The sequence below is a fragment of the Perca fluviatilis genome, chromosome 2 (genome assembly GCF_010015445.1).
Source record: "Perca fluviatilis chromosome 2, GENO_Pfluv_1.0, whole genome shotgun sequence".
NCBI lineage: Eukaryota > Metazoa > Chordata > Actinopteri > Perciformes > Percidae > Perca > Perca fluviatilis.
In genome coordinates this window covers 17,615,687-17,640,702 of record NC_053113.1, presented here as the reverse complement: position 1 = coordinate 17,640,702, position 25,016 = coordinate 17,615,687, and the positions used below count along the sequence as shown (strand labels likewise).

At 41.1% G+C, this 25,016-nt stretch overlaps 1 protein-coding gene across 1 annotated transcript in view; it reads left to right on the top strand.

The window, feature by feature from the left end:
- The first annotated feature begins 6,653 nt into the window (after positions 1-6,653).
- LOC120544259 (endothelin-converting enzyme-like 1) overlaps positions 6,654-25,016 on the top strand; it is a 129,251-nt gene continuing 110,888 nt past the window's right edge. Inside the window, exons 1-3 of the mRNA XM_039777899.1 lie at positions 6,654-6,731; positions 23,229-23,349; positions 24,539-24,635. The gene's annotated coding sequence lies outside the window, so the exon portion shown is untranslated. The remainder of the gene's footprint in view (positions 6,732-23,228; positions 23,350-24,538; positions 24,636-25,016) is intronic.

Genomic DNA, 25,016 nt, shown 5'->3' with positions numbered 1-25,016 from the left:
TTTTTCTTTTTTTGGGGGGAATACATAACCCATTGCTATTAACCTATGTGTGTTAATTGTATAGCCCGCTGGTTCTTGATTGGCTGGAAACAATAGACAGCGCTGATGGTTAGCTTAGCACGCATATAACCATAACCATAACCATAGTAAATCAAAGGCACCATGCTAGCTACCTTCATATGTTAAGCTAAAGGTCAAGGGTTTGGGCTACTACTTAGACTACTGCAGGGCTATTTAGGCCACACCCACTGCACAGATCATTTCTAGAATCCAACATTCTACAGCAGATTGAAGCTGAAATGTTTATATTTATGTTTGTATAAGATGGAGTTTGTATTAATTACCCAACAGTTACAGTTAATTTTCTTCTCCCATTAATTCCCATAATTTCCATTAATTCCAGGGCTCCAGACTAACTTTTTTCACTAGGAGCACAGTGGCCCCCAACTGAAAATTTTAGGGGCACAACCAGAAAATTTAGGGGCACACACCATAAATCAACATGCTGACCAAATATTCACATTTCTACTAATTTCCACTGTATTACTACTAAATACTTTGATAATAGATGCAGAAATTAAAATGTGCTGTTTCAAATACAGTGTCACTTTTGAAGATGTAACATATAAGGTAAACTGACAGCCCCATTGCTGTCATGACAGTAAAAATATATATATTTTCTTTTTTTCATTATTGTATTTGTATATTATTTTTTAGCCTGTTTTTATTTTCATATTTATTTTAGTTTCATGTAAAGCACTTTGAATTGCCTTGTTGCTGAAAGGTGCTGTAGAAATAAAGTTGCCTTGCCTTACAACCTCAGCCTGTCAGTCAGTCATCAGGGCACAGAAACTACTGTTGTGCCTGCCTACTTGTCTCCGAGGAAGTGTAACATCAACAGCACCGCGACCGCTTTCGGCTCGCCATTAATATCATATCGCAGCAAACGCTGTCTGCGTGAAGTTATGAAAAACTGTAACCACACTTGAAACCACATTATCGGCATTTCCGTGACTCACTGTGACTTAAACAAAACTGCAGAGCCAACGTAGTTTGCATCGTCTGCAGCTCTGCATGTGTGTGTGTTTGTGTCAGAGCTCTGCTCTCTGTCATTTTTCAGAGAGGACAGGTAAGCTTGCGCTTACGTGCTCTCAGGTACCGAAATTTCAACATTTAACGTGTAAAAAAAGGGGGCAAATTTACTGGTCGCACATGTGTGACTGGATGTAAAATTCAGTCCCACACTCATAAATTTTGGTCGCAAAATGCGACCATTTGGTCGCAGTCTGGAGCCCTGAATTCCCATGAAAGTTTCCAAATTGCAATGTTTCCAGAATTCCCCAGCTTAACTTTCTGGAAATTTACTCGAAAATGTCCGCCCCTTTGCAACCCTAGTCCTGAATACTGCTTACTGTCCAGGGTTTTTCCTGGCTCAGAATGGGCCTATGGGGGGGGGACACACATGAAGCGGGGATCTGTGGGTCCTCCTTTCCTGCATTCTGACATATGGTGAAAAATGTCTTTTATTTACTTCAAGAAAAACACAAAATTCTGTAACTTTTTTCCAAGAAGCACATTTTGCTAAACACGGAATTGGACTGCTATTTAAGCAGTACCTTTGGTGCTGGCTAAAACCTCTTTGGGGGGGTGCCAAAACTTTCTCTATGTAGGAAAAACCCTGCTGTCTGGTGTTCAGTTTTTCCACACCACTTCGCTTTGCTGTTTACTACATCTGGCTTCCTGTTGCGGTTTGCATCCCATTCAACATTCTGGTCTACAAGGCAGTGAAAGGATTTGCTTATTTTTCGTTCCTCTGAGCCATGGTCAAACTTTACTCTCTGGCCTGACCATTGCACTCTTCTTCCTCTGGAAGTCACTCTCTGGACCATGTTGTCTCTCATCTTGGTCAAGGCTCTGCTCTGTCCTCAGGACAGAAGAGCACTCAACACACTTTCAGTTGTTTGTTTGGGAGGGATGTGCCTCCAAGTGTTATTTTATACACATTTTGTGTGTATAACAGTGTCTGCCAAATAAATATAATGTAATGTAATAGGAGGTGGCAAGCCACACCATCATCTAACCACTTCAGAGTTTGCCGATTTATCTGAAATGCCCATCTGGGATGAAGGTTCAATCCATTATAAGTGGCTGCTTTCTAGACTTAAATCTTTTAACTGTAGCAAAAGCTGCACTCACATGGATGATTGTGCTGTCATGTTCTTAATTATCAAGTAACAAAAGAGAATCCCTGAAAACTTTTTTTATTCAATGAAGAAGAGAGAAATGACAGAGCTGAGAGTAGGCTTATGAAAAATGTCAAGTCAACAGACACTAAAGAATCAAGACATCAAAGAACGGCAAAGCTGATGGTTCAGTTACGCAAGAAGGAAATTGGATTAACCAGAAAAAATTTGAAACCAAACAATGGATTGTAATATCCCTAATGCAGGAAAATCAATTGCAAATCAGACGGTGAAAATCCATCTATGGTTGGATTAAGGTGTGTGTGTGCGTGTGCGTGTATGTGTGTGCGTGTGTGTGTGAGAGACCCTTATCAGTCCAGTAACGACACACGTCATATGAAGAGGCTACACACAACACACACACACACACACACAAACACAAACACACACACACAGCCACACACACACACACACACACACACACACACACACACACACACTCACACACAAATTAACTATCTGATCAGTTGTGTGTGTGTGTGTGTGTGTGTGTGTGTGTGTGTGTGTGTGTGTGTGTGTGTGTGTGTGTGTGTGTGTGTGTGTGTGTGTGTGTGTGTGCGTGTGTGTGTGTTGAGTGTGAGCCGGTGCTTTGTCCCCTGTGCGGCGCTTTTATGGACTCGATTTATTGTCTTTAGTCTCAAAGTGAATATTAATAGATTTATAGCTTGGGAAGCTTTGCAATCCATCTAAACTATGAAGGAGAGGGAGAGATCTAATCTGTCAGGAAAACAGAGTGAGGGAGTATGTGAGAAGAAAAAGAGGAGATGGGTTGATTGGAAGATGAAGAAAAATAAGTGAGGAGACTTTTGGGAAAGCTGGATATAGTTTACTGATCTGTATGTACACCATGAGTCAAGACATTTAATCAGCTGTCAGCGCGAAACATCTATTTTTACTGAAAAACACAGATAGACCAGCCTGTTTAATTCCCATTTGATGGCATCAACGTTTCTGGCGATGTTGTTGGCGGAAAATTCTTTGTTGGCGCTTCTCAAAGTGTCTCGCCCATTTTCATGCCGCAACAGTTCACTGAGGTTGCTGCGAGCCTCTCTGTTGGCTGATAGCGCTCAGTTCCATTCAGCTAACTATCCAAAACGGTAGCAGCTGTTTATTCTGCATAGCCTCTCTATCTACTCTAATTGGGAGTTTGTTTTGGTCCTTCAGCCAATAGGGATCTTTGACTGACTCCCAGAACGTCTCTGCCCATTTTCTGTTGGCTGCGCTGTCCGATGAGGTGTGTGTGTGTGTGTGTGTGTGTGTGTGTGTGTGTGTGTGTGTGTGTGTGTGTGTGTGTCACAGACTGTGCAGATATCAAGGGCAGCAGACAAGCTGGTTCCCAATGTGTAACAGCATCACAGACTACCCTCCAAATGCCTTTCTAACAAAGAAGTGTGTGTTTCCAAGTGTTAAGGTGGTAGTTGGCTTATCACTAAAAACTTGGGAGGATCACAGAGAAAGACAAGAAATGTGACAATTTGTGTGTGTGTGTCTGTGCGCGCCAGAGCTCTTTAGGCCCTATTAGCAGTATTTTTTTTAATAGAGAATCTAATTGATGGAAGGTTGTTGGAAGGATAATGCTGTTTTTAAACGGTGCCTCCTTCTCCATCTTAAAGGAATCCAATACTTTCTGCTGGCCTGCTAAAAGCATGAATAAAAAACGATTCGTTTTTGGCTGAGGTCTGTGCCAGTGTTTTTAAAAGGCAGGAAGAAGGAGAAGAGGGAATACAAGATGAGAGGAACAGTGACAGAGGAAAATGTTTTTAGAAAAAAAACAGTTGGGAGCTGTTTTGTTTGTCTTGCAAACGAGAGTATGGCTACGCTTTGATTGATTTTCCAACTGTTATTTGTTCAGCCAATCACAGTGTTGCATGCTTTATGGGAAAGCATACACAAGTTTGCATCCAATCATCTCCCACACTTGCTGACATGATACCACCGGCTGACGTGGCAACTAATCACAATGTCGCAGCTATAAACACACAGCAGTCAAAGAATTACACAAGTGAAGCTTTATGGTATTTCAGGCAGGATACATAAGTCATGCAGACCACATGAGCTGATCAGTTCAGTCGGCTCATCGAAACAAACACTAATCACGTTCCACGCTGTAAACAGGAGGGTCTGTTATGGCGCTTACCCACTGCTAGTACCAGCTCTGCTCAGCTCGGCTCGGCTTGACTCGGCTGCGGTGCCCCGTCCTCCATTTTCCTTTGCAGATTTAGTACCGCCTCATGCGTGAGGCGAGCATGTCTGGTCGTCATAGCGCCGCCGCAGGAAACTGCCGTGACCTAACACAACACACACACAGAACGTCAAAGGTGTGTTGTTTTTTATTCTATGTGGCAGAAGACAAATTTTGTTTCAAAAGAAGCTGGAGGCAGCAAAAAAAAACACCGCTAGCTAAACTATTTAACCCTTGTGTTGACTTTGGGTCAAATTGACCCGTTTTCAATTTTTGTTTAATATCAGAAAATATGGGACGTAGAAATAAGCGCTGAAAATGTGTAGAAGAAAAATTTAACAATTTAAAACGTTGGAAAAAGCAAAAACAAACTGTGAAAAAAAGGCTCCAAAACGTCGACGGTTGACGGGAAGACAACAAAAGGGTTAAAAATGGCAGGTTTGTTCACGTCACAGTAACTTGAATTTGAATTGTGAGAACTGAATGTGAAGATATATAGAGAGTTGAATTTTCAGTGAGGATCACATTTTATTGGACTTCAGTTCCAAACGAATAAATTCAATTTCAAATTATACTATTCAGATTCAGATTTTCAATGCAATTATTCAAGTTTAGCAATTCAAATTCAAATATAAATGATTCAAATTCAATTTCTGGTGGCACATATTTCAGCCCATACACCCCCATCTGTCGCTAGCAATGATGACGCAGTGATTCGAGACGATTGTCTCCGACCAATCAGTAGTCAGCAGGTTTTCACGTCACGTTTTGGTGACGTGAAAAAAGTTAAGCTAAAGTACCTGTTAGCTAGTACCAGGGACTTTTTTTCATAATGGAAAAACAAAAAAGGAGAGTAGAGGCAAGTCGAGCAGGTACCATGTAATGGAAAAACGCCATTAGTGACATCAGCCCTCCTATTTCTGGTTGAAACAGCCATTTCCTTCACCAACCCTGACTCCTCCTGTACTGTTAGCTCCCACATCAGGCACTCTTTCAACAGTGTACTCTTCTGATATTGTCATAGTTGCAAATTTGTCACCTTTCAGCTCACTCTAACATTTTGAATGAAATATTTACACCAGCGACTTTTTGTGCGAAGGGGGTCATCGGTCGTCCATCTCCCTCCACTGGCCAAATGACAGACACACGCTTTCAAGGGGCATTAAGATAAAAAAATGATGACAATGAGCACTTGGAATCTTTTTTACAAGCCAAAAGACAGAGAAAATGATGAGGTCTGCAACTAAGGATTATGTTGTTTATTTTAGATTATTCTCTAGGCTACATATGCGTTTTTTGAGAAGCTGGAAACAGCATATGTTTACATATTTATCTTGATTAATAATGATTAATTGATCATCAAAATCGTTTCCCCAGACCCTGCTCACAGGTTTGGGTTCAGAGCTGTCAACCTATCTCATCCCAATTGAGTTTACAGCCTGAACTGTACTATAAATATTCCATATCTCTGTGATATGTGACTGCTGCATCGTTTCAGTCTGATTACAACAACAACATTAGTCCGCTGCTGAGTCTCATACTAAGTTTAATGTGGGGAGCATCCTAAACAGCAGAGCCACTACAATGTTTTAGTGTAATAACAGAGTGAAATAAAAGTGTTCCTTTCTGAACTATACAGTAGATTTGCACATATTTACAGGCACAGCAATTAGAGGTGTGAATCTTCACTGGTCTCCCGATTCGATTACGATTATCATGTCAGTGATTCAGTTCGATCCGATATCTCAATGCATCACGATGCGTCAAATACATTTTTATCATTAAAGCCATATAGGATATTTAATTCATAGCTTTTCAAGCTTCAAAAACAAAACATTCTGCAGTGCTCTGATACTAAATAAATTGGATACATAAAACTACAGCACTGAGCACATGGCACTTCCTGAATGTGCAAAACATACCAGAATATGTAAACCGAAAGGTTGTTAGGCGTACATTAAATTGTAAACAGAAATATTCGATTATGAGCCTGCCGATTATCGATGCAGCATCGTCCATGTCCACGATTCGATGCATCGAGTTTTTTGATTAATTTCAACACCTCTAACAGCAATACATGGATACATATATGCATACATACATATTGTTGCTGTTTTCATGCGATAGCCTCAGAAGTCTACTTTCATTGATTTTCTTTTGACATTCAGGGTAAGAACTGTCTGGATAACTTACTGCTGCAATTTTTTGCGTTACATCAAGGAAGCAAACACCAGGAAAACACAGAGAAGAGCCAGCCCCTGACCTCAGGACAGCTGCAGCTGCAACAGGGAATTCAACCCAAGTTGGTAAGCTTGCTAGCGACTTTGTTTGTTAATGTATTATTTACAGTGTGATAACTAGCTAACGTTAGCGTTCTAACTTAGCCTTTTTTTAAACAAAAAAAACCCACGTTTTTTTGAGTTCAAAGAACGACACATTACGTTTGTAACATCAAAACTCTGCAACAGCTCAGTCATGTCACTGACGTTACCACTTAACGTTACTTACTCTGCTTCATCCCCTATGGGACATAACCATAGACTGTTAATATTAATGGACAACGCATCCTGTTCGGCGAAGTGCTGCAAATGCGGAAGTGCCTTAAACCTGCATTCTATCTGAATTCCAGCAGGGGGTGACACGTGCGGTTGCAAAAGGAGGTCGGTTTCTGTAGAAGTCTATGAGAAAGTGACCCACTTCTCACTTGACTTATTACCTCAGTAAACATTTTCATAATGAGTTTATGGTCTCAGTCGCTAGTTTTAAGTCTTCTGCAACACAGAATGATGTTCATTTGTTGAATTATGGTCTTGTTGATTTTTAAATCGGCGATAAAGCAGGGGGTGTTTTAGGGCGTGGCTACGATGTGATTGGCAGTGAAAGTGTGTAACGTAACGTAGAGTGTAAGGGCTCCTCCCTCACTCCTCCCTCTCGTCTAAAATCGTCACATCCGCAACCAGGATGGCTGCGCCCGTAACGGCAAACTCGACGAGGAGCAAAGTGACAAGGTATAAGGGTGCCAAATTCTGCGTAAGGAGGCAGGTTAGGGTGGTGCATGGGTCAAACAAACAATCAATCAAACAATATGTGGGCTATGTGGAATTAAATAGTGCTACAGTCAACTATGTTGTCATTATAACATTAGTTTTTCTTACTTTAACCTTAATCTATTTATTAATTTCATGTATGCAAACCTCTAAAATACTAAAATCATCTCGGAAATCTCAGTTTAGTCACACAGAAAACAGCCTGGAGGACTGTCAGGAAAGTCAATACTCAACACATTTACTGTCTCCTCATAATTCACAGCAGGCTATTGGTAATCTCCCTTTCGCAGAGTTAGCCTAATTTCAACCTCAAATTATATGCAAAAAGTAAACATTTGCTCCTGAAATGTATCCATAATGAACTAATGGAATAATATGAACTCACTTTAAATTGACTCATTAACTGAATGCTGTTTAACGATAAGAGTAGATTGGATATACAGTGGCTGAAGTGATGAGATTTGATAGAAATTGTGAGGCTGAAGTTTCGACTCCAAAATGTTTTTCTATTTTTGGGCATCTTCTCCAGGATAAATCCATATCTGCATCAGATATAACATTTATTAGCAGTCCACAGCCAATCAAATCATTATGTTACAATTTGTTGAGTTCATCAAGATGAGCTCTATTACTACTGGAATTTGGCTGGTGCTTATTAAATGTTGTCTAATAAGACCAACCGTTTTACAAATACCGACTCAAATGATGGAGGTGGGACATGCGGCCATTCATTGCGAATGGAACCCCCATATAGCCTCCTGGGTCCTCACCTTGCGATTTGAGATTTAAGGATGAGTGACAACCAAGACACAACCAATCATACTTTTTTTATTCCCTTGGGAAAGAGAAGCACAGCTGTTAGCAGCTCAGCTAGCTCCAACTCAACTTTGTAAAAGTGCTTTAAACAAATGTGGGAAAAGGTGATGATGGCGGTCAACAGCTTCCCTATATAATATGATTGGATTTTATGAAAATCCCGGACTTGTGGCCCGATGTGTTGAAACACTTAGTTGTGCACTAGTAAAGTGCAATGAGAGGAGATAACTGTCCAGTCAGTGTCAATATGTAAATTACGTGCTCAGCTAAACACACCCACAAATGTCAGGCTTGTGAGAGGCAGGGGTGGAAGTAAGGATGGTCACACACTGGCTGCGTGGCGTGAGCGTGGCGTCTCTGTTGCCTGTCAGCTGCGTGGATTTTTCTAGGTCTTTACACACCAGAAACATATCTGACGCGGCGCTGCTGCTGCTAGCCTTGTCTGGACACATGTATGTTTCCCATTGATAAAATGAAATACCATGTTAAACATAAATATATACTGATTTGATTACAGCAAAGACAACGTCGGCAGTATTGAAGGCAAAATAGGCTACAGAATATTTCGTTCTGTATTGACAGGTGCAATATTAGAAAATCGATTTTTATTTTTTTAAATAACATTTATATCTGCATTTATATCAAAACCTAGAGGCTTTCAAACATCAACATGTCATTTATTAATATGTATTTGTGTCTAAACGACATATAAACATCTTTTCCTATTCTATTTTGCCTGGAAACGCTTCCAACGCGCTTGCGTGTCGTGTGAAAAATAGGCGTTGGTTCTATTTCTAGCAGGCACGTGTTTTCGGCGTGGCTCGAGCCGCGCCTGAGCCGCGCGTGTCACACAGGCAGTGTGTAAGCTCTAACCTGTTAACATGGGAGCCAAAATATAAACGGACACGCCACGCAGCTGACACGCTCGCGCGACACGTCCAGTGTGTAACCGGCCTAACGCATAACATTCACTCTCGTTAATGTAGCAAACTCGTTTTTTGAGTATTTTTAAAAATCGGTAATTTAACTTTTTCTTAATTACTTTTTATCACTAGTATCGTACTTTGCTGCATTTCAAGTTGCATCTGGTACAGAGTAAAAACAAAAGTCACATTTAGTTGTGAGAATGGAACAAAATAGAGGAGATAAATCAACAGCTGCAGCAGAGAAGAAGCTGCAGGAGGGCACAGCTCGATGGAGGTGTCACTCTACACTCAGCTGACACTCCAGTTGAGTGCCTGTTTAAAACGTGCCTGTTTGGAACGTGCCGATTGCTAGGCCTGTGGTATTGCTGCTCGTAGCTTTCTCCAGAACCATTGTACCCCAAAATAACTTACAGAAGAACCCCAAAGCAACCCAATTGTATACTACTGGCTTAGTGTGTACTTATACTTCAGAGGAAAACATTGTACTACTACTTACTGGTGCTGGTTATGTTGGAGATTCCGATATTACTCACAAAATATACAATGTCAAGTGCGAAGTAGATTGGATGAACGGTTCTCGACATATTTGAAAGACAACGGACACACACACACAAAATTTATAGTTAGATTACTTGGATAACAGTTAAATTAGTTAAACATTTACTAGTATTTTATAACATCATTAGGTTTTAGTGCATTCTTCACTTATTTAACACAATATTTTAGTGCAATTTGACAACTTTGATTACATTATCAGTTTCTACTGGCTTTAAAGAAATGACTGAGTCCTCTGGCTCCTGGCCTTACACTGTGTGGCTCTGTCAAAGCCATTTCTTTTCACTGATGCCATAATGCCATTCAGAAGAGTTGCTTAGTCACTTATGATGTCATATTAGTAGCACTGATTGATTTTTCCATAGAGTCATAGATGCTGTAATTGGTCGCGAGAATAAATCTCTAAAGTGGCCTCATTAATTAAGACGTAACAGAATGAATCAGCTTGGATTTAATGTGCCTGGCGGATCAAGCCCAAAGAACAGTTGAATACATTTTGAATACCGAAAGGCGCGTTTGATTTATCTCATCTTCATGCAGGCGACACATTTGCTGTTGTAGCAGTTTATGGGTCTGATAGAAGAAACAAACACACTTCAATCATATTTGACTTTGGCTCTTTTGTTATGTGTTAGTAGTTTGCCTCGACAAAGAGCCGGATGCAAGAACGTTTCAGTATTCTTATCTTAAATCTTTTTTTCCAGACGTGCTCGTACGAGTTTTCCAAGTCAGAGTCACCATGCTCTCTTAACTGCACAAACATGTCATAAATTGTATCTGAGTAGATGCATGTTCATAAATTTAACCATTAGCATAATCAAATTGCTATATCAGGTGCTGCTCTGTCTGAGTGCAGGTTTCAATCACAAAAAAACTAGTAAATAAAAAGAACTTCACACCATGTATTCTGACATGTTATAATAGAGGAGTTCATGCTCAGGCCCTAAGCAGTTGGAGTGGTCCTGTAGAATTACCACTTAATTAATTAGAATTACTGAGTTTTAACTGTTGTTGAAATTGTTTTATGGTGAACTAGGGCTGGGCGATATGGAGAAAATGGGCCAAAGGATTGGGCCAAAAGAAAGACATTGAAAACAATTTTAAACTTTGAGTGATGTTAGTACTCTGAACTATGAAGGTGGAGGCTGGGGGGGTGGAGGCAAAACGTTGCCAGCAGCAGCAGTGAGTGAAGCAGCGTCAGTGTAGCAGGGATCAGTGAGGAGGGAGTCGCATTTAAAAGGACCGCCTTGATGTGAGAATGGCTGTGATTGATGTGTGTCTGATAGGAATGATAATTCAATCAGCGGTCGTATGACTTCCGTGTCCTGCATGAACTAACGCTAAGCTTAATTTGTGCTGCACCCAATGCAAATGTGTTCGTAAGAGTGGTTCTCGCATGAGGTGCAATGATTGTATTCCTTCCACCACTACTGTATAGTATTTAATGATGGCACCAACTTTTCATTAGCATTTGTGATGTCAAGTATTGTATTACTTGGTCAAAAATATACCAAGCAATTTTCCCATTTACTTTTTGTACTTAAATACATCACGTGTGTGTCTGTCAGTGCAACAAAATGATGAATTTGATAAATAAGATATTTAATTTTCACTTGAAGTCCGCAATCTGTCTGCATCTATGGTTTCAGACACTTGCTTCTGAGGCGAAGCTATTATCTTTTGATTCTCACTGTGACTCACTTTCCAGCTAACACTGCACAGAACACAACAGAGAGGAGATTTATGCCCTGGACTGAGCTTCCCAGGCAGTGCAGGGACTTGCATAAAAAACAGGAGCTTAAAGGTATTGTGGAGGATTTTCTTTTTCCGGGTGGATCATCAAGACTATTGGTCCTCCTAGTTGTCAATCATTCTGGCGCTATGTTTACGTTAGGCTGTCGTACGTGCTCGTCCCTAGGGTAGTTTTCGCTTTCTGCGCATGAATACTTTCAGGTGTATATGTGTGGTGAGCTACGAGTGTCTACGAAAGGTATGACAAGAAGAGAAAGGCCTCTGAAGAAAGAAACAAGACCGGAGTGTTTTTGGGAGAATGTTTCACACGCTGGCGTGCGCTAAAAGCACAGGTTGGGCTCTCCACTGATGCCTCAGTCGCGAAGTTTCTACTCGACAGGTAAAGTTTGGCATGCTATTTGGAGAAATCCATTTAAAATCACTGCTAGTGAAAGTTGATGTAAGCTATGATTAGCGATGCTAGCCCTGGCACAAGTCACGCACTGCACAGACACGGTAAACATCTCCATTTGTGAAAAAGTGCAAATCTTCTTTTGGAAAGTAGGCTTGTATGAACCATGCCGACAGCAACTTGTAAACAGTGCACTCTCGTGCACACGTTTAATAGGCGTTACGTCTCGGGAGCAGGTAGAGTGTTGCGCATGTGCATTTTTTCAAAAAGTGGAGAGGGCGGATCTTTTCTAAAATTCGGGAAAATCCTCCACTATACCTTTAAGTCAAACTGTGCTTCTTGCTCTATACCCAGTAAGCTGGTCTGAACCTGAGAGTGAACAAGCTTTCTTACAGGGCTAAAATACTATAATCATTCTCACCTTTTACAATATGTCCTATGTCCACATGGTCACTTAAGGCTAATGCTGCGTTCCATGCAACCCGTAACTCGTGTTTTCACAACCTTCTACCTGTGAAAGAACCCTGGAACGGCAGTCAAACCCGTAACTTACTACTCGTGAACTCGTACCAGATGGTTGTACTCCCAGTTACAGTTTTTGACGTCACACACACATAAACAACAATGGCGACCCCCGTTGATGCTGTACAGACGCCGTTTATTAACAGTGATAAGTAGAAATAAATAGACATAAATAGGCAACGTAAAGTAACCTAGATAGCTAACGTCAACGTTAGGTAGCCGCTAGCTAACGCTAGCTAGAAGGGTTTGTGGTGACTTTGTCTGGAACCCTACCAAGCCGTGAGTCGTAACTTGAACTCGTAACTTACGGGCTAAAAACTGTCTGGAACGCAGCATAATAGTCAGTTCAGTTATAGTGGAAATTTGGTCATCAGTTTTGTTCAGCTTCACTCCGAGCAAATGAGCAGAGCTTCAATGTCTGCCTCAAGGGAAGATTGTAGTATCCCTAAATGAGGCTTCACCTTCGCTCACCTTTTTTTTTTGTTTTTAAAAAGCCATTAAAGAATGGAATAAGTTTTTTCCTGTGACTGTGAAGTAAACAAATTGATTTTAAGCAACGAGTCTTGTCAGCATTAATTACACATTTTGACAACCTGTTTTTATAACTTTTGTGTAATATATGTAATGTAAATATGTAATATTTATATTTATTCCTATGAAGTATGTGTACACATAAGCCTGCGTGGGCATCAATCGGTTGTTTGTAGTGGAGATCATAGGTTTTGCTCTGGTTTTTATTGTGTCCCTTTCACCTGCCCAAGGACTACAGATGGAAATGAGCTAGTAGCTAAATCTGGCACAAAGCATCTTTTGTCGTTTTTTTAGATTGATGTGTTTTTTCGTCCATGGTCCCTGATGTAAATGCATTTAATAAATTAAACTACTGTGCTACCTTGAAACTTTTACCTGTGGATCTTTCTTGCAAGTCTTTGTTGGTGAGGAAACATGTTTCTTTCACTTCTCTCCCACAAAGTAATAGTTCAATGCAAAAGCAAGTCTATAAAATCATTTCTGAGAAATGATTCAAAAGTTGTTAGAGATTTGCAGCTAAAGCTCTTCCTGCAGATTGATCCAAAGACTGTGAGCCTTGATGAGAAACTTGTTTCTCATGCAGACTAAAGAACAACACATTTTTAAGGAGCAATTAACAGTAGCCTCTAATGATGCAAGCAACCCAGTATAAGACAAGTACTAAATGTGTCTAAAATCCTGGTGAGTAGTCAAAGAGTACTGATTGAACTATACACACAGTCTTTCACTCCATATGAAAACCATGGTCTTCCCGTGGTCAGATGGCTGGCTTAACCACACGGTGTGTGTTTGATCACAGGTGGCAGCTAGCTCCCAGGGGCGGTGCCGAGATCAGTTGTGCCTGGAGCTTCCTGCTGGCGTGGTGTGCTATGGTAACACGCTGTCCTCTCATGAATTAATCTGTTGAAATAGCTACTTTTGTTATATGTTGCCATGGGATTGAACTAATGTGTGCTTTTGAGAACTGTCACTGATGGTTTTGGATTTAAGCTTCAAATAGGTATTAGATTGGGTGATATTTGTGCTGGATCCAGGTACATTATTTAGGTGAGAGCCAGCTGAGACGTGGGCCACAGAACTGCTTTTTGATGTATGTGTTAACAGCTCAAATCACACACATCTTTTGACATTTTCAATTCCGACCTGACCACTGTGTTCCCTCATCTGATAAATATAGTATTGTCGTGGCAAAAAACCTGAGTCTGAACAATCAGAATTCTTATGATTTTGACATGGGTGCAACATCCGTACTGGTGCTTTAAGAAAGCGAACAGAAAGCAAAACATGTTGTGACATATCCATAACACTGGATAACAATCTGGAAACTGCTTTTTGTGGCCACTTGGGGGCAGCAGAAACAAGTTGTGAACTAGGGCTGGAATAGTAAAAAAGGGCTGGAATAGTAAAAAAAAATCAATACTATTCGAATGCTGAAATTACTATTCAAATGTGATTTTATTTTATAAATATGTTTTTAGCTAATCTCCCTCTTCTCGCCTTGGCCTACCCATATGTGAAAACGAATTGCTTTTTTCAATAAATTAGCGGCAGTGAGAAACACAAGGCATTGTGAGGTCTTAAGACCACGGAGCTAACGTTACGTACCGAGTAACATTAGTACAGGGGTTTTAACACGACTTTAAAATCGACATCCACTGAGCCGAAATGCATATGTTATCATTAGTTAGCTCGTTCTTGTTTCCTAACTGCTTCGTGAGTTATAGGAGCTTAGCTGGGAGGTTAATGGAGACGGCTAAAGTTAATGTTAGCTGCCCTACAGCTGTCAGTTAGCTTTGACTTCATATTCTTATTATCTATTAGCTGTATTCTCAGTAACCTGACAAACTGTAAGAAACGGGTTGCTTATAAATCACTAAAATAGTAGTGACAGCACGTTTGGCTTAGTTATCAATGCCGTTAGCATGGTGGCTAACACTATTGATACTTAGTTTATGACAAATCGTTTCAGCTGTGCTTTCTAACATGATGTCATTGTGCTAACCGAGCACCCTTAGCCTTTTTTAACAGAGCTGCTTCAATACACTTATTAGATAATGTTTCATTACAGAGTTCTCTGTTGATTTGTGTTTGCCGCTGTGTGCTCATGGTGGAAAATGAATGTAAACAAAATGGCGTGCCAGAAATGCAATGCGCCATGATGTAGGTCCATGCGTAGGTTGCGTAGATCCCCTTTAAGGCCGCTCAATGGTGGTTTAAGCTCCCAACGTATCCTTCCAGGCAGTGCTGCGACCGTTGACTTCAAGGCCCATAACCATAACCATAACCATAACCATTGCCTAATCGACTTCAAGGCAGCGCTCCGACTGTTTACTTCAAGGCACCTAACCATAACCCTAAACATAACCATTGCCTAATCCGTTGGGGGCTTAAAACACCGATAATCGTCAAGGCCAGGCTCAGCACCCTCTGTTTGGCCAACTCAAATCATGGGCGCCATATTGGATTCCATCGCTAGATGACTTTACAGTGTAACCCTATTGGGCGAATACGCTATCTTGAAATAAATCGCTTATTTTCACAATAAACAGACATGTTATTATCAATGTTTGTCAATATGTAAAAGGCCCTTATGGAAATATTCCAGTGTATATTTACCTTCTATAAAGTAAATGAGCTTCTAAAAATTGCAATTGTAGTGAGTGACCACGTCGCCTAAAACGTCTCTGAGCAGTGTTTACCTTTCTAATGTCCGCTAGCATACGTGCAAGCTAACTATAGCCAGTTAGCTTTGTGTGTAAAGTAACAAAACACCACCCATCTCATAGGAGCAAAGCTTAATATTTAATTCAATAAAATTATGGTACAAAAGGAGCACTAATTCCACAGGTCTTATGTTGACAACATGGATGCAGATATAGGAAACTAGGCTAATGCTGTTGCGCTAACATTAGCAAACGTCGGAAAAGCTGAACAACATCCCCGTCCAAGCTGTGTTTCACTTTCCCTCCAATATTATTATAAACAATAAAGACACCTGGACTCGGTCGAGACCAAAAGCCATGTGACTATGGCAAGATCAAAAGCATTTAGTTATAGAGGTCGACCAATTCATCGGTTTTGCCGATTAATCGGCACCAATAGTTGATTGGTGGAACTATCGTTATTGGCAAAAATCCATACCGATAGTTTTTCTTGGTTGCGTCCGTTGCTGGAGCGGCTGAGAAGCGCGCGCTGTCATTCATTACACAGTACACAAGAGCTGAGAACGGTCTGGTGGCATCATGCATTACAATAGCGGCCTCTAGAGGCGAAATAAAAACCATCACTGATGCCTCGTGTTGTTTATTTTCGACACGTGTTACTGCGCGCTGCACGGAGAGCACATGCTGTGCGGAGAAGGCTAACATCAGATGCGCGTTTAAAGCATCGACAGCAAAAAGGTATGTATACAGTACATTTTGTCATCGTCCACGATCCGTCTAGTGGCTGCCGCTGGAGAATTGAGATGTGTAGAATCGACAGCGCATTCATTTTAAAATCTTCAGCGGAAGAGCATCAACAACTGCCCGAAAGCACGGTAGCGTTATATGGTGGAGCGAGATAGAGAGAGACTGGAGAGAGGGAGCGGCAGCGGCGTTAGAACAAAGCCGTGACTCATTGAAATAAAACGTGTTTTCGCCGATTAATCTAAAGAAATGCGACTGTAGCAAGACTGTCACTATCACTGTTATCCACATTTATATTTACACGCAACAAATGATATATCCAGCTTAAAAAAAGTCTAAAAGTCGGAAGTTAGAACGAATGCATTGTGCAAAGAGTGGTTGCTATGGAGACGATACACAGTGTTGAGTTCTGTTGACAGTTGCGTTGAGTTCCGTTGCTCTGATTGGTTGTAGGTCTATCCAGTGAATGAACATTATAATTCATATAAAGGACAAACTATTTACATTTCTTCAAAAAAGGCCCAAATGTATGCCAAATCTCAAAACCGTGACGCCATTCTTCTCTGTAGAAGGTTTCAGACTCACCTTCTGACTAGAATCTGAGTAGGACCACGTCAGGCTAGTTCTAAACCGTTCTACAGAGAAGAATGGCGTCACTGTTTTGAGATTTGGCATACATTTGGGCCTTTTTTGAAGAAATGTAAATAGTTTGTCCTTTTTATATGAATTATAATGCTCATTATGTTAATTTTTGCACTGGATGACTCCAAATATGTAGTAGAACTGTTTTTGACAACACACATGCTTGTGTAGCATTGCTGTGGGTGTAATATCAATAAATATGACATTATTATTTTGATTATTGGCAAAAGCGTCCGGACTGTTTTTGAAAAAATGTATGTATTTTGTCAACTGTTTTATCCAGTATCAATTCTAAATACTATCGGTCGATTAATCGGTTATCGGCAAATACGGCCCAACCTAGCTATCGGTATCGGTAAAATCCACTATCGGTCGACCTCTATTTAGGTACATGGAATGCTAGCGAAAAAGCTAACGCTAGCATAAGGCATGGCTAACTTCAAACTTCATTCATTTCTAAAGCAGTGTTAGAACTTTTTTGACAGCATGGTACACATTAACAATGGTATTACTATATATTATATCTGTTAAGAGTATTGTAAGTGTTCAGTGAGTTCAGCTTGCATCACGTTTTCTGCCTCTGTCTGTCCTTTCGTGATGAAGGATGAAATCGCCTGTGTGCCCTTATGTGCCTCTTCTGCGCGAAGGTGCCTCTGTGTTTTAATGTGCTGGGTAATGTCATTTTTCCCGCCGTGCGCTACATTAAAATCAATGCGACACACCTTACAAAAAGTGTAGAGGTTGTTATATATATATATGACTAGGTAAGATGCATGTAAATTGTTGCGCCCAACACTGTTGAAATTTACAGCGATATTTTGATTTCTTTGCGGGAACACTGCTTTCACCTGCCTTTTTTTATCGGCTCGCTTTTGGGTCTGAACTTTCCGCAAAGCTTGCGCAGAGATCAACTGTGCACCTGGGTTATAGGTTGCCAGGTTGAGGTGACAGACGGGTTGAAAATTGTATATGGTGTGTGGATTGTGCGAATAGGATGTATGTCATACACGATCTGGCAACTGGTCAACATTAGACAAACATATTGGTCCGATTATTTATAAAGGAGTTTGGGCCATGCAAATTACTGGAGTTTCCCGGGAGAAATAACAAACCGGGAGGGGTCCGGGAGATAGGGCTAAAAAACAGGAGAAACCTGGGAAAAACGTGAGTGTTGGCAGGTATGCATTAATAACAGGGTGCATTTGAGCATTACGTATTCAAATATTATTTGAATATTAAAAAATGAATGAAATTTTAATTGTATTATAGAGGAAGATTGACAGCTCTATTGTGAACACAAAATATGAAAGTTTTAAGCCAGACACACAATGAGCTGAAACTCACTATAAAGTTCCGTTCCGAAATGTGAATTGCCTTGTTGTTGAAAGGTGGGGTACAAATAAACACTCCTAAACAAACACTGTACTGTGCCTCGCAACCCTTAAACTTGCAGACTGATATGATATATAAAATATCAGGAGTGAAAGAGAAACATACAACCAGGAAATAAGAAGATATATAACAATGTGCAATAACAGTTTGACTAACCAGTCAGACCAACATTAGCCACATCTCCTTAAACTGTTACTGAGCTGCAGCTGACACAAAAAACTGAAGAGTGAACTTCTGACATACAAGTGTGTGTGGGTTGAGCATACTGTAGGACTCCGTGTCCTCTTGGGTCTGAGCCTGATTAAAATGCAGAAAAAGAATATTGATGTGTTTTAGGTATAAGGGACTTACATACAGGAAACAGTGAAGTGTTGATTATATATTCATGAGACCTGAGACCAGACTTACCAAACAGAGTTTTTGAGAATGCCAGCAGGAAGCTTGATACATAAGTAAAAGCAGGCATACTTCTCAAAGGTCCCAATGTGCCTCTAGGATCCTGGACTTCATTGCACAAATAAATTTCTCATTTGAGTCCTGAGCTGGAAACGTTGAAGTATCTTTGTGTCTATACAGCCGCAGCTAGAATGAATTCAAGGTCATTTGGGAGTGAAAGAGTTTGGTCTGCCCGCTGCTGGCAGCCTGTTGATGACTTTGTTTTGTTCCCGGTGGTTTCCAGGAGACATATGGTGAGCGTTACGGTCTAGACCTGCTTCTCCGGTCCCATCAGCAATGTTGAGATCAAACAGCAAGCCAAGAGAGATCATTCTGCTGTGAGAGACCACGCTCGCTGCTCTGATTACTCTCTGTTTGTGTGTGTGTGTGTGTGTGTGTGTGTGTGTGTGTGTGTGTGTGTGTGTGTGTGTGTGTGTGTGTGTGTGTAAGTAAGCAGATCAGTATGTAGTTACCTGTGGACGCCAGTCCATCAGTCGGACTCAACTCTGCTCCTAAGACACACAGGCTCTGTGTGTATAGTCGTGTGCGTTGCATGTGAAATGACTCACATGTGTTATTTCACTCAAGTGTGGGTGTGAATATGTATGACCAGTGTAATGGGAATATCAGAGAAGGAGTGTATAATGTCGACATCAGAGGTATTGTGTGCCCCGCTGCTGCTCTCCTGCACTGCTGTCTCTTATTAAAACCTATTCTAGAGGAAACCACACCACATCTGGAAAGGTCATCACACACACACACACACACACACACACACACACACACACACACACACACAACACACACACACACACACACACACTCAATCACATCCCAGACAAGGGTTTAGTCCATATGTAAAGTCCATAAAAACCTGAAGGCATCTTTATTCATCTCTATTCAAAGCATTTGCATGAAGAGCTGTGTTTGTGTGCGAATACATATGCATGTATGTATGTTCTGTGCGTACGCCCCTTTATGTGAGCAGTAGCAGCAGTAGCCGGCGGGTGTCACAGTGATTTAGTGCTTAGGTCATTTGGGTGGGGAGCAGGGTGGGTGTCTAAGTGTCTGGGGCAGAGAGGCCCAATGATGTTGGACGCAGAGCAGGTCAGAGTGTTTGTAAATCTACAGTCAGCTTACTTTAAATCAGACGAGAAGCAGTATCGGTGATTCCAGAAATTTGGCAGAAATTGTCTACAGGAGCTTTTTGTAGGACAGATGGTGTTGTGGATCATGATGTTTGTTGTAACTCTTTGACTCACACTCCAATCTGTGGTGGAAGATAAAACTATTGGATATTGGATCACTGCAGCAACAACATGATGAATACCAGAATTGACATAAAATGGAGCAAATAAGAAAAACAGTTAAAGACATGTTGGGTAGAACTAATAAAAATGTACATGAATTACAGAATGTGCAGTTGAAATAGTTTCAGCAAATTCTGAGGAAAATAACCATATCAACAATAACAAAAACTTAAAAATATCGTCACAATTCATTCATTAGACAGTGCTTTAAAGACATTATTTAGAAAATACAATTGGTTTTTAAAAAGTTTATCTAGTTTGAAAAGTACAATTATACCTTTCAGTTTAACTGAACAATTCCCAAATTTGGAGATACATGGTTTTCACTGGATAGGGATGATGTTAAATGGTATAATGGTGTAAAATATGATAAATTCTTAAATATCTTCTCTATCTATATATCTCTAAATGGATTGGAACACAGTTTAATCTGTTTGGTTTGGATTGTCCCAAATTGTCCTTTCATCAAGGTTTTCGGTCTGCGATGGTCTGCACATGAAGGCGACTGCAGTTCCTGTTAGACTTCCACCGATTTAGAGGATGACGTTTGATTGAAACCACAGACCGTACAGCATTTCCTCATACCCAAGCCTGAAGTCAATGAAAAGTTATAACTGTATCTGCATATAGCAGCAATTTGCTGTGCTGTGCATTTACTTACTTTTCCTATTGTGACCAAATGCTGAATTTAAAAAAAATTAAGTGACGTTAGCATTTAAGTGACCCTGTTTATGTTGACCCAGCCATATGAGAGGTACTCTATCTGCAAGTCACATAATGTTTCAATGGAACCTTGTTTCTCAAACTGAACTGAGGGTTACACTGCTCCAGGTCTGTACCTACACTAAACCAACTAGGTGTGAAAATACCCTCAGTAACAGAGGAACTAAGACCCTGTCTGCACCGGAGGGTGTCTGAGACTTTGATGAAAGACAGGAGGCAGGAGGGAGAGAGCAGAATTGCTGGGATGAATGAAGGTAGTGTGGGAGAGAGAGAGAGAGAGAGAGAGAGAGAGAGAGAGAGGAGAGGCGCAGTGAGGCAAGGAAGTTTGTAGCTAGTGAGAGAGTGTAGGGAAGACGAAAAGGGGAAGTTAGGAGAAGAAGGTAAAGCAGCAACATGAGGATGAGAGAGGGCAGGAAGGGAGGAGTGTGTGTGGGAATAAGAGGAGTTATGGGATGAACGAGGGATGGAGATACTTAAACGAAACAAATGGGGGCAAAAATGGAGAAGTATACTGTACACGAAGGGAGGGCAGAAGCGAGGGTGGTGTTAGAGAAACAGAATGAGAGGAAAGAGAGAGATAGAGTTGCTGCTGCTGGTGTGTGTGTGTGTGTGTGTGTGTGTGTATGTGTGTATGTGTGTGTGTGTGTGTGTGTGTGTGTGTGTGTGTGTGTGTGTGTGTGTGTGTTTGAAGGGGACAGAATGCATGAGAGAGAGGTTTATCCAGCACTGTGTTTATCCTTTCTGCTGGGGAGAGCGGCGACTGCAGGCCCTTACTTAACACAACAGATAGGCAGCTATCAGCTCTTTGTGTGTGTGTGTGTGTGTGTGTGTGTGTGTGTGTGTGTGTGTGTGTGTGTGCGCGCCTGGCAGTACATTTACTCGTGTAATGTGTAAAAAGTGTGTGTCTCTGACCCCGAGCTTATTTATGTTTATGTGCTTTCCAATACCAAATACGTGTATCAGACCACAGTGAAGTTGTAGCAGTGGATCGATCTGGTCAAGTGTGCGTTTCCGAGTGTTGACTGAAAGCTGCTGGCAAGCTGACCTCATAATAAATGTCAGCAGACACCAACAGCATAGATAAATTTAGTTAAGCTTTATTTGGAAGGCTCATTGAAATCAAGTCATCTTTTACAAGAGAAACTTAAAATCAAAATAAATATGTACTTACACAACATCACCACAAGATGATTGAGTCACACAAAGCAGGCATCACACACAAAGATACATTAATTAAAACCGTCACAAATAGGTGTGTTCAGACAGAAACCACAGTGAATTATTGCCTTGCTTCATTTGCGCAAATTTGGCTGCTGGACCATTTGTGTTTATTCGCCCCAATGTTTTGGTCTTAGCTGTAAAACTAACTTACAGTGGGCACACCATCCAAGGCATTTTGACTAGCCAGAATTTGCAGTTTTATGCCCAAATCTTAGGAATCCTCTTCAGCTTAAACATAGTGTTGACGACAAAACCTGAAGTCCTGATCCTCTTCCATGTTGATGTATTTTCCGATGCTCCCCGGTGGTCAAATAAGATGCGTTGTCTCTCGCCAAAGCATCCCATGGCAGCAAAAAGAAATGGGCCCATTCCCCATGTTCCATCTTATCAAATGCAAAGGTGCTGACATGCACATATACACATGCAAACAACATAACACAAACAAACACACAGTCACACACAGACACAGTGTGTATAGCGCCATAACCATAGGGAATGGAATTTCATGACACTTAGCTGGTAGGTGTGTGTGTGTGTGTGTGTGTGTGTGTGGGACAGAAAGCATGAGAGAGAGGTTTATCCAGTTGTGTTGTGTGTGTGTTTAGGTAGAGCACAAGACACAGAAAGTTGAAGTTAAAGAAACAGTGTTAGGTAACATCAAGTACAGCTTATAAAGACTAAAACACAAATGATTTGAGGTTAGTAATAACTTCTCATTTTAGAATCGTAGAAACAAACCGTAAATCGGATATAAGGATGGAGAACCTAAGCTTTCCCACATGGGCCTGTGGGTAAAAAAGAATCCATGGCAATGTGGTTGGTCATCACCCTCTAACTGTATGCTCTCTATGAAATGATGTCATTAGGATCAGGAATCTACTGTAGAGATACAAAGCAAGGTTTACTAATCTGCAGTAACCACACTTCTGTCAGTGTCATGGCAGATCATCAAGCAGCACCGGAGCAATCCCCTGAATGAATTGTCGTCGATGTAAACTATGTCTATATCCCAAAACGCAGCAAATAGATTCCATTGAAAGTTGGTAGATAACCCTTGAACAAAAAAGTTCTATTTTGACGGATATTTCAAATTCCAGTAAATGAGAAACTGTACTGGCCTTTTATTTTTACAGGACAGCTGAAGACATGAAATGGGAGAGAGGGGGGAATGACAACAACAGGCCTCAGGTTGGAGTTGAACCCGTGGCCTCTGCGTTGAGGAGTAAACTTCTATATGGGCGCTTGCTCTACCAGGTCAGCTACCCAGGCACCCAGTACCACTTTTGCAGAATGACTGTTGTTTGTGTCAGCTCAAAAATGTGTCTACTCTCCATGTGTTATGTTTTTCAAAAATGTCAAAATATAGAGGACACACAATGAAGAATTTAGCAAAATATATTACAATATCTACAAGTGAGTCTGAATTATCTAAACATGGTAGGCTTCAGCACCCTGCCAAAAAGCTACATTTTGAGGAAACTGAACTGTAGTCTTTTAAAGATATTGTATTCTCGCAAAAAATACTCTTTATCACTGACTTTAATCCCAAAACACCAGCCTTTAAAAGCATGTTTCAATGGAGCCTCAGTGTTTAGTGCCGAGTTGACATCCACCAGTGCTGGAGCAGATGTGCAGTAGAGAGTCTCTTTTTCACAACTTACAAATAATGTTGGAAGCTATGAAAAGTTCCAGTATGACTGTTTAGCTTGAGTGTGATCCCACATATATGAGCACACTGATGCGCTTATACGAGTGGGGAATATACCGTAGTAAAAAAAAAACTGTACACACACACTGGCATGTACACAAAGAGAAAGATGAAAGATGAAAAAGATAATGAAGAGATGTGCAAGAGGAAAGAGTAATGGTACAGAGTGACTGTGTGCTGGGAAAGAAAAGGGAGAACACATACAGAAGAAACTCAGAGGACAGAGCTTAAGGATGACACAGGCAGAGAGTAAATTAGTCAAAACACTATAGTGGAGGAGGGATGAAGAGGAGATTTCAAATTAGTGTGAGACTGTTGGCATAGGGAGGTATAGAAAATAATACTGAAGAATAACAAACAAAGAGATGAAACTGCACACTAAAAACCCACACTGAGAGCGAGAGAGAGAGACAGCAAAGGGAAATAAAACAGACACTCCACAAAGGATGGATAATTGACACATCCATACACAATAAGCACACACACACACACACACACACACACACACACACACACACACACACACCGCACATGCACAGTGCAAGCCAGTTCTGCTCTTCCCCAGGAGTCAGTTCAGTCACTGAAGGGTCAGCCATTTATCCTGTCCCATTACTGCGGACACTGCTGTGAAATTGTCCAATAAATCAGTGTCCCAGAGAAGCAGTGCTCCCCCTGCTGACTGTCTGACTGTAAACCGTCTCTCCCTCCGGCTGGCTGCTTGTTTCTCTTTGCCAGAGCTGCAATTAGAGCTCAGATACCAGAAGCCTGCATACCGACAGGAAAGGAGCCTGAGGTTGAATACAGCTCCGTGGTCTCACGCAACACTGTGCAGGTAAGTGATACGCAGTAGCTAGCGCAATGATCATTATACTGATTTCCAGCGAGCATCGTTGATACTCTTAGAATGCCTCTTCTTGTGAGAGCTATTGACTACATTACATTCCCTAACCACAACATGCATTTTCAGCTATGAAAATTATTTGGGAACAACCTGCAACACCTTCCTTCCTAATATCTCCTCGTGTCGAAACGCGTCATGTCAAATCAGTGGCGTCGTCTCCGAATCAGCAGCTGCAGTAGAAGCATCTGCCGGCGGACTGTGGTCCGAGTCGACCACAAAAAAAATCAACACATAAACACTGGCCACTGCCATCGGTGAATGCCATCCTTTTTGCCGATGGCAGTCAACGAGGTCAATATCAGCCGATACCGA